Genomic DNA, 8,509 nt, shown 5'->3' with positions numbered 1-8,509 from the left:
AATTGCAAAAATTAAGAACAGCCCAGCCTGAGCAAGAATTTACTGGTTCTTATAAAAAATACGTGTAATTTCTATAATTTAATTTCATTTTCAGTAATATAATACTAACTAATCTAAATTATAAGTTTTATCTTAGTCCCTATCAAGGAATAGATTGGCCATAGGGCTTCAAAGGACATTAAAGGATACATTGAAATTTCCATTCCCGTAAGTGCGAAATCCTCGTTAAATACTTTGGGAATGCTTTGTACAATGGAGATCAATTCTACTAAATTATAGACATTTTTATAAGCATACTGCTAACAAGCATATCTAGACTGATCTCTTGGAAAAATTAAACATTGCCTATAAAGCATATGCTGAGCCTCAGTTAACAAAGTTTCAAATAATTTAATCTCCTAAATCACAAAAAAAACAAGCATAATGTGTAAATTTCACTATTTAAAATACCCTTATACATAAGTATAAAAAATTGTGTGATCACTTTGCGAGTTTGAGAGAGAGAGAGCAAACTTTCAATGTTTGGGAAACTGGAATTGATTACTCACATCGTCGTCAAAAAGGTTCAACTTATATACCGGGTGTTTCAAAACTATTTCTAATATTTTTTTGATAATTAAAACAAGACTCTCGAATCCGAGTGGTAAGTCAAAATTCCTAGAAAAAAGTCAAAAAGTTTCTTGAATGGGTGGATGGTGGGGAAAAATTATGGGCGGTGGGGTTTTAGGGAAGATTTGGGCGCCTAAGGGTAGCCGGTATTATAAATATAAAAAGTAACGAAGTAAAAAATATGAAAAATATAAAAATATTGTATAATAAATTAAAAAATTATGCAAATCACTCTAAAAAGATGACACTGTGAATAATGAAAGTTATGCCAAATATACTCTTTTGTGCTCAATTATAGCGGAGGGTAGAAAAACCATAAAGTACAAGTCATTATTAAAAACTGATATTAAGATGATTTTCCCAAAATGCCCTAGTCTGAATAAACGTCCCACCTACTTTGTAATTTTTTAAAAGAAATTGTGAACTCCGACATTTTGACAAAATTAATTTCAGGGGTAAACGGGTAAACCAATAGCTCGGGTAAGTTATGGCATGTCTTAAAATTACCATAATTTTTAGATCGCATTAGTCGACAGAAAATGACCAAACAAATGACTGAACATGAAGGGTACTATGATGTAGTTTCTAGCCTGATGTGTAACCTAATTATTTTTTCGCTGATTTTCGCGAAAAACCGCAAAAACTGATTATTACGTAATAATCAATGACGTCATCAAAACTAAAAATTGAATTTCTCAAGAATGAGTTATCAAATTGTCTTTAAACTTTCACCAAAGATGTATCGTACTAAAGTCGATCATTTGATAAAAAGATTTTTTCAAAATTTTGATGACGTCAGCAGAAAATAGGATTTTTCGTTTTTCACTAATTTCTGCTGACGTCATCAAAATTTCGAAATAATTTTTTTTTCAAATGATCGACTTTAGTAAGATACATCTTTGGTAAAAGTTTGAAGACAAGTGGATTAACCATTCTTGAGAAATTCAATTTTTAGTTTTGATGACGTCATCGATTATTACGTAATAATCAGTTTTTGCGGTTTGTGAAAAAACAATTAGGTTACACATCAGGTTAAAAACTACATCATAATACCCTTCATGTTCAGTCAGTTGTTTGGTCATTTTCTGTCGACTAATGCGATCTAAAAATTATGGTAATTTTCAGTTTTTGAGACATGCCATAACTTACCCGAGATGTCTCTCCATTTTCTCAATTTGACATATTCTGGGATATTTTTGAATGCTTTTGAAGAATATTTTCAAACCTTAAACACATTATCCAACGAAAAATCTACACAGTAAAAGAAGCATAAATCTGAACCAGACCGAAAACTTGTTAAACTCCACCTTGTTATTCAGACCCCCACTTTTATTAGATTTTGCAATATTCTATCATAATTTATAATATACTTGGGACCTAGAGTAGTCGAAAATGAAGGTTTTTAAGCACTTTTCAGAAAAAATCCATAAAATGGGAGGGGGTCTCATAAAATTATATTACAGTGATATTTTCCAAAAATATGACCCACAATCTCACTCCAGTCCTCAGTTTAGTTGTTCACTTATTAGACTGAGGTTATTGTGCTATACAACACGTGATGGTATAGTATTGTCAATCCCTTGAAGTACAGATTAACTCTTACAATTAAGCATTAAAGAGTACAAGAATACCTTCTATCATTCAGCAACCAATTATTGCAATGAAAATATTACCAAGTTATATTTTCAATGTTGAAACGAACTACCACATGAAGCATATAAATATCTTGATTGCATAGCAGCAACATACATTTTTGTTTCACAGCATCGTTTTTCAAGTGCATTTCAAAATTAGCCAGTAACTGTCCATACGTCATGACCCTAATAAAACAAATAGAAATTGAATCAGTATTGAAATCCAGGCATACAAAACGGTGTATAACTAAAAGAGGTTTGTAAAATTGTTGATAAGTTATTTACAGCTTTCAGTAGACTATAGTAGAAAGACCCTTTAGTAAGACAAATTATTCAGATTGTTTCTATTTCTAAAGAGTTCTAAAAAAGGTTACAAAAACCTATTTTCGAAAATATTTTGAACTTAGGTCAAGACTTTGTGTACTGTAACAAAATTTTAGCTTCGTTTGATGCACAATGGAACAGAATGAAATAGTATCATCAATAGTCTTGTATTACTGGATTATATTACAAAAATTACTTACCGTGTTGTATTTTGTTCCTTGTTCAATGGATAAAATGAATCTATTTTCAATGAAATCCCCAAAACTTCAATGGCTCAATGTCGACACACATTCAATGTATCCTATAAACATGAAAGTTTTATGAAAATTTGACACACTGTAAAGCTTGCCACCTCAGAGTTTAAAAAGTAATTTCCCTGTTTTACACATTTTTTATAAGCAATCAGGCTGCTAAGGCTTGAGGCCTCAAATTTGTCAATTTTTTTCCACTATCTCGAAAAGTAACAGCTGTTTTAGATGATCTAACCATGGCAAACTATAGCTCTTTGACCCAATACACATAAATATGGTATAATATTAGGGGTATTCAAAGCAATTTTTTCAGAAAATGGACCAGAATGCTAAGTAACCCTAGGCCTGACCAGAAAATTGGAGTTGCTTATTAAAAAAATGTGTATTTAATCATGTAATCTTTTTCAGTTCCATAGTAAGAACAAAAACGCCAACATTTCTTTGTTTTTAGACTAAAAAACTATGTCTAAAAGGCCTACCTTCAGCTATGTTATCATTTGATATTCCACGTTGAGTTTAATTTAACATCATTTTTTACTTCAACCATGTTATGACAAAATCTTCTTTAATTCTAACAGGGAAGTCAGAATGAGAATTTTCCAAAATAAAATGATCTGACAGCTTGCATTCCAACCAACCAACTTTTATTTTATTTCCTGAAAATGGAAAGACAACTAGTTAAAACAAAAGTGACCAGCTTTGGTCCAGGGGGATCAAGCAGTTAGTACAAGACATCATACCAGCTGGTACCTGGTGGTGTGTTATGTGAATTTGATTTCCTTACAAAAATCTTAAAATCGGTTTGCGGGTTGTCAGAGAAATTTATTATCTAAAATATTTCCTAGAATGTTGTAATCTCCTATTGAAAGATGAAAAAATTCAAAGGTTCTAAAGTGACCAGATATTATTTTATCTGATTATATTCTTTTTATCTATTTAGATGACATGTCTTGTACTAGCTGCTTGACCCCCTACTTGGTTGATTATCAAGAAGAATTCCTGTATATACATTACACATTATAATAGAAAAAAAATTGGTATTAAAACGTCCTTGGTGGAAAACTTTTGAAAAGGAGGCTTTCACCTAGGGGGTGGGGCACTGGTCTAGACAGCCGACAGGGATGTGCCGTTGGAGTTTGAAAAGTGGACCCTGTCAGATATGAATTTTCGGCAAAATTGGGACTCTGTCAGAAGGAAAAATTGAAATTTTTTCCCATTTTCACCCTGAAAAGTGGCAAAAATTAATAAAAGTAGATGAAAAATTAAAAGATCTTCTGATTTCCACCCTGAAGATTGTCCAAAATAATCAAAAATCTAAATTTTTGGGAACCTGTTATATACCGTGAGATTGGGCAACTTGCATCAGTGGAGGCTAACATGCATAGCCCTCGAATGATTTACCTGGCCATTAAAAAGCAACATTAAATCAAAACAAAAATGGTAGAGTACTACTACTAGCAGAGCTGCGTAGTTCATTTGTTTTGAAATTTTGCTGATTTAATTGGTCAGCCATCTGATGACTATGGAGCGTAAAAATGGGACCTTGTCACCAGCAGCGACACATACCCAATTTTGCCTAAGTGCCTCCCCCTGAGAGGCTAATACCCTGAACTTTTTCCATAGTAAATTGTTGTGGAAAATCCACATCGTCCACTGGAGGTTAACAGACTATAACTGGAACTGCCCATAGCTTTGAAAAACTGTGGTGTAGCTATGTGTATGTGCCTGTATAGATAGTCATACAGACACATACCACACTTCAATCATAGAAATATGTAAAAAGGAGCTCACCTTAGCATCTTTTGATTCCCATTTCATATCTTTAGAATAAAGTTTCCATTTGCACTGCATTTTGGCTTTGCTTTGGTTTGCTGTCTTCCTCATCACACACACAGCCTTCCACTCTTCACAGCTTCCAGTTTCAAATTTACAAAAAGAAATTTTGCCGGCAATCATAAATCAAATCATAACATTCGAAAATAATCTAAGTTTTTTTCCGGGGGTTTGCAAAAGTACTTCCAATGATGTGGATATTATATTTACAGTATTTAACCATAACTTGTGTATGTAATACACTTAAAATTATTTCATTTTACAAGAAATTTAGATATTTTAGTATCCTCTTGTGTTTTAAACGTCAAAAAGTATGCTTCAAATAGTCTTTTTGATCCCCGGTATTCATCAGTGCGGACGTTGGTTCGTAAACGTTTTGGCGCGTCCTTCTTTCAGCAACATAAGAGAAGTTCATTTTTCGAGAAGTTGAAAGACGTCGAAATACGAGCGTCGAAATTTTTGCTTTTTTTATAAGAAGAACCAGAAAATTGTGGCTCAGGCTGGGCTGTCTGGACTGTTCATAATTTTTCGAGGTTTTTAGCCTTAAATGTTCTTACGATTATTTTTTTTCCTTAAGAAATAAAAATGGCTTAAAATCTATTAAAACCCATTAAACTCAGCAAACTCGTGTTCTTTTAAAATTGTTCCTATAAAAAAGCGTGTATTTAGAAAATATTAAACATTAAACATTAAACGTAAAAGTGTAAAAGTTCACCTTTCGAAAAATTGGAAGACGTCGATATACGAGTTTTAGACATCTTTTTGAAAAATTGAAAGTTTCTATTTCGAAACTTTTGAAAGACAGAGAAGTTCGTGGTTCGTCTTTCGAAAAGTTTAAAAGACGTCGATAAATACGATCTTTTAAAAAAATTGAAAGTTCAAATTTCGAAACTTTTGAAATACAGAGAAGTTCAACTTTCGAAAAGTTGAAAGACGTCGATAAACGACTTTTCGACATCTTTTTGAAAAATTGAAAGTTCATATTTCAAAACTTTTGAAAGACAGAGAAGTTCGTGGTTCGTCTTTCGAAAAGTTTTAAAAGACGTCGATAAATACGATCTTTTAAAAAAATTGAAAGTTCAAATTTCGAAACTTTTGAAATACAGAGAAGTTCATCTTTCGAAAAGTTGAAAGACGTCGATAAACGACTTTTCGACATCTTTTTGAAAAATGGAAAGTTCATATATCAAAACTTTTGAAATACAGAGAAGTTCGTCTTTCGAAAAATAGAAAGTTGTTGGAAGATGAATTTTCAACAAAATTCAACAAACTTGTAAGTTCGTCTTTCCAAATCTTGGAAAAATAGAGAAGTTCATCTTCCTAAAAGTCGAAAGACATCGAAAGATGAGCTTCCAATATCTTTCAACAAATTTGAAACTTCATCCTTCGAAAATTTTGGAAATTTGTTGAAAGTTGATCTTCTCAACATCTTTCGAAAATGGAAAGACAAGATTTCGCCCAGTGCAAGAATCAGGATCCAATCATCCAAGGAATGGTTCTCCCACCATCATAATACAGTTCATTTTTCAGCTTTGAACATCTTTTTGCAACGAAGCAACAACTCCGTTGAGGCGGCTGTCCTGTTGATGAAACAATAAAAATTCCATCTTCTTTCTTTCTCATTCCAGAGTTCAGCTACTTTCTTCATTTCTTTTCATCCAAGTACCGTCTCTTTTCAATTTCAAAACAACAATGATTTTATTTTTCGAATTCAGAGTCAACATTCGAATTCAGAGTCAACATTCGAAAGTCTTTGCCCGAGTCAATGCAACGACTTCTTGAAAAACGAGCGTTTGAACGCTTCTTCTTGAACGCTTCCAGCCCGCGCTGATTTTCCGATCTCTTCTTTAAATTTCCTAATTTAAACATTAGGGAGGTAATCGAAACAGAAACTCAAGGCAAGATTATCTCCGTAACTATTTAGATCTGGTATACATCCTTTACACTAAAAACCAATTGTTCCAAATTTACGGAAGCGACGGATAGAAATGTATGAGAAAGTGCCGCCTGATGGATCGAAATGATGTTTTCGGTACCGTAGAAAACGCACATCAATTTTTCCTTGGCGCTCCCCTGGTATATAGAATTTAAAGGTACATGCACACGATAGCAAAACTGCTTCGCTCATGTATATTCGCTTCGCAAATATTACATACCATTATATATGGTATTTAATGATATGGAAATTGCTGAAGACACACCTATTGAAAATATGGTTTTGGACAACAATTTTTTTTCGGATAATGATTCTCTGGCATCTTTGATATTTACTGATAGTGATGATGAGTGAAATTTTAGATTTTTTACATTTTTTTATTTATTTTTTCATTTTATATAAAGTATTTCAAACAAAGAATTTTTTATTTGAAACAAGAAATAAGCTCGATTTGATTAAGAAAATTTTCAAAAAAAAATTATTCACACAAAATTTCTCATAATTTTTCAAACGTGTGGTCCAATCTTGGATTTCAGCCGTTCTGCCTTCAAATGCTTTATCATATTAAAATAATTCAAAAATGTTAAGATTGGTCTTGAGGTAATTTGAAAGGTCCTAAGTTTTCTTTAGTTTATTAATTTGTTCTTGTAAATTATTGACTAATGAAAGGAGACGTTCTCTTGTAGCACTTGTATCAGTTTCGAGTTCATCACTATCAGAGTCCGATTCTTCACTCTCAACGTCAGTTTCCTCGTCGATTTCCTCCTCTTCCTCTAAAATGTTAAGATTGGTCTTGAGGTAATTTGAAAGGTTCTGAGTTTTCTTTAGTTTATTAATTTGTTCTTGTAAATTATTGACTAATGAAAGGAGACGTTCTCTTGTAGCACTTGTATCAGTTTCGAGTTCATCACTATCAGAGACCATCAGAGTCCGATTCTTCACTCTCAACGTCAGTTTCCTCGTCGATTTCCTCCTCTTCCTCGTCGTCGTCGTCATACATAAATGTTTTCCTTCAATTCACGACGTTTTCTCGAAACCCATGTTATGAAATTATCATTTAAACAAGACAAAATTCGCTTGTTGAATTGACCAAATGATTTGTATTCTCTGCCAGCTTTTCTCTCGAATGTGGCATCGGCAACATATGCAAGTGAAAGTTTGTTGATGTCTTTAGCTGAAGCTTTTGCTCTTTTAGATCCTCGTATTTCTTTAATTTGCAATGTGTCCTCGAAATTTTTGACTATTTTTTGTAGATTTTTAATTGAAAAGGCTATTCTCTTAGCATTTTCTTTGTTTAAATTGCTATGTAAAGGTTTTAAAAGTCCTTTCAAAAATCTGTTCAGATGCTCAAGATGTAAGTCGCGTGATATGTTTTGACCGCGAAAACCATGGGTATTAACAAATCTGCCCCAAATTAACTTGAATGCTTTTTCAGGCTTGTTTTCTATGGTTGTAAGTAAATTCAATATTGCGAGTCCATATTTATGATGTCTTATCGCCTTGAAGTAAAGAAGGACTATTTTGTACGAATTCATTAATTGCTCTCCGTCTCCTTCTCTAATTGCATCGTGAATGTTTCTGAGCAATAAATTCATGGTTAGTAATGCTTCTTGTTAATTCATCACGTAGTCCTGGTTTGAATTATCTTCCACATTAGAATCCCTGAACAAAGAAATGAAAATTATCAAACTTTTTTTGATTATTTTTTCTAAGTTTGATCTTGTACAATCGAAGAGGGGTTACAATAGCTGTAGAAGATTTTTATATTATGAGAACAGTTTTTAGTGATCAAATCAAACAATATAATTATCATTATTATCTATTGAACAGAGGCAGCAGAAAAAAAATTCTAACTGACACAGATAAAGTTCTATGAGACTCACCGATAAAAAGAATGTATCATTTGTTCGTGAAGATTTCGC

The 8,509-nt window shown here is 32.6% G+C and overlaps 1 long non-coding RNA gene across 1 annotated transcript; it reads right to left on the bottom strand.

Annotated features, from left to right (window-relative positions):
- Nucleotides 1-2,402: 2,402 nt before the first annotated feature.
- LOC136800257 (uncharacterized) lies at nucleotides 2,403-4,717 on the bottom strand. Its single transcript, XR_010845688.1, has 4 exons — nucleotides 4,610-4,717; nucleotides 3,298-3,474; nucleotides 2,768-2,868; nucleotides 2,403-2,429 (listed from the first exon to the last, which is right to left on the bottom strand). It is a non-coding gene; the product is annotated as an uncharacterized lncRNA (long non-coding RNA).
- Between the last annotated feature and the right edge of the window lie 3,792 nt (nucleotides 4,718-8,509).

This window comes from Clytia hemisphaerica, unplaced genomic scaffold, assembly GCF_902728285.1.
Source record: "Clytia hemisphaerica strain Z4C2 unplaced genomic scaffold, Clytia hemisphaerica genome assembly, whole genome shotgun sequence".
NCBI classification, from domain to species: domain Eukaryota; kingdom Metazoa; phylum Cnidaria; class Hydrozoa; order Leptothecata; family Clytiidae; genus Clytia; species Clytia hemisphaerica.
This window is presented reverse-complemented; position numbering and strand designations above follow the sequence as displayed.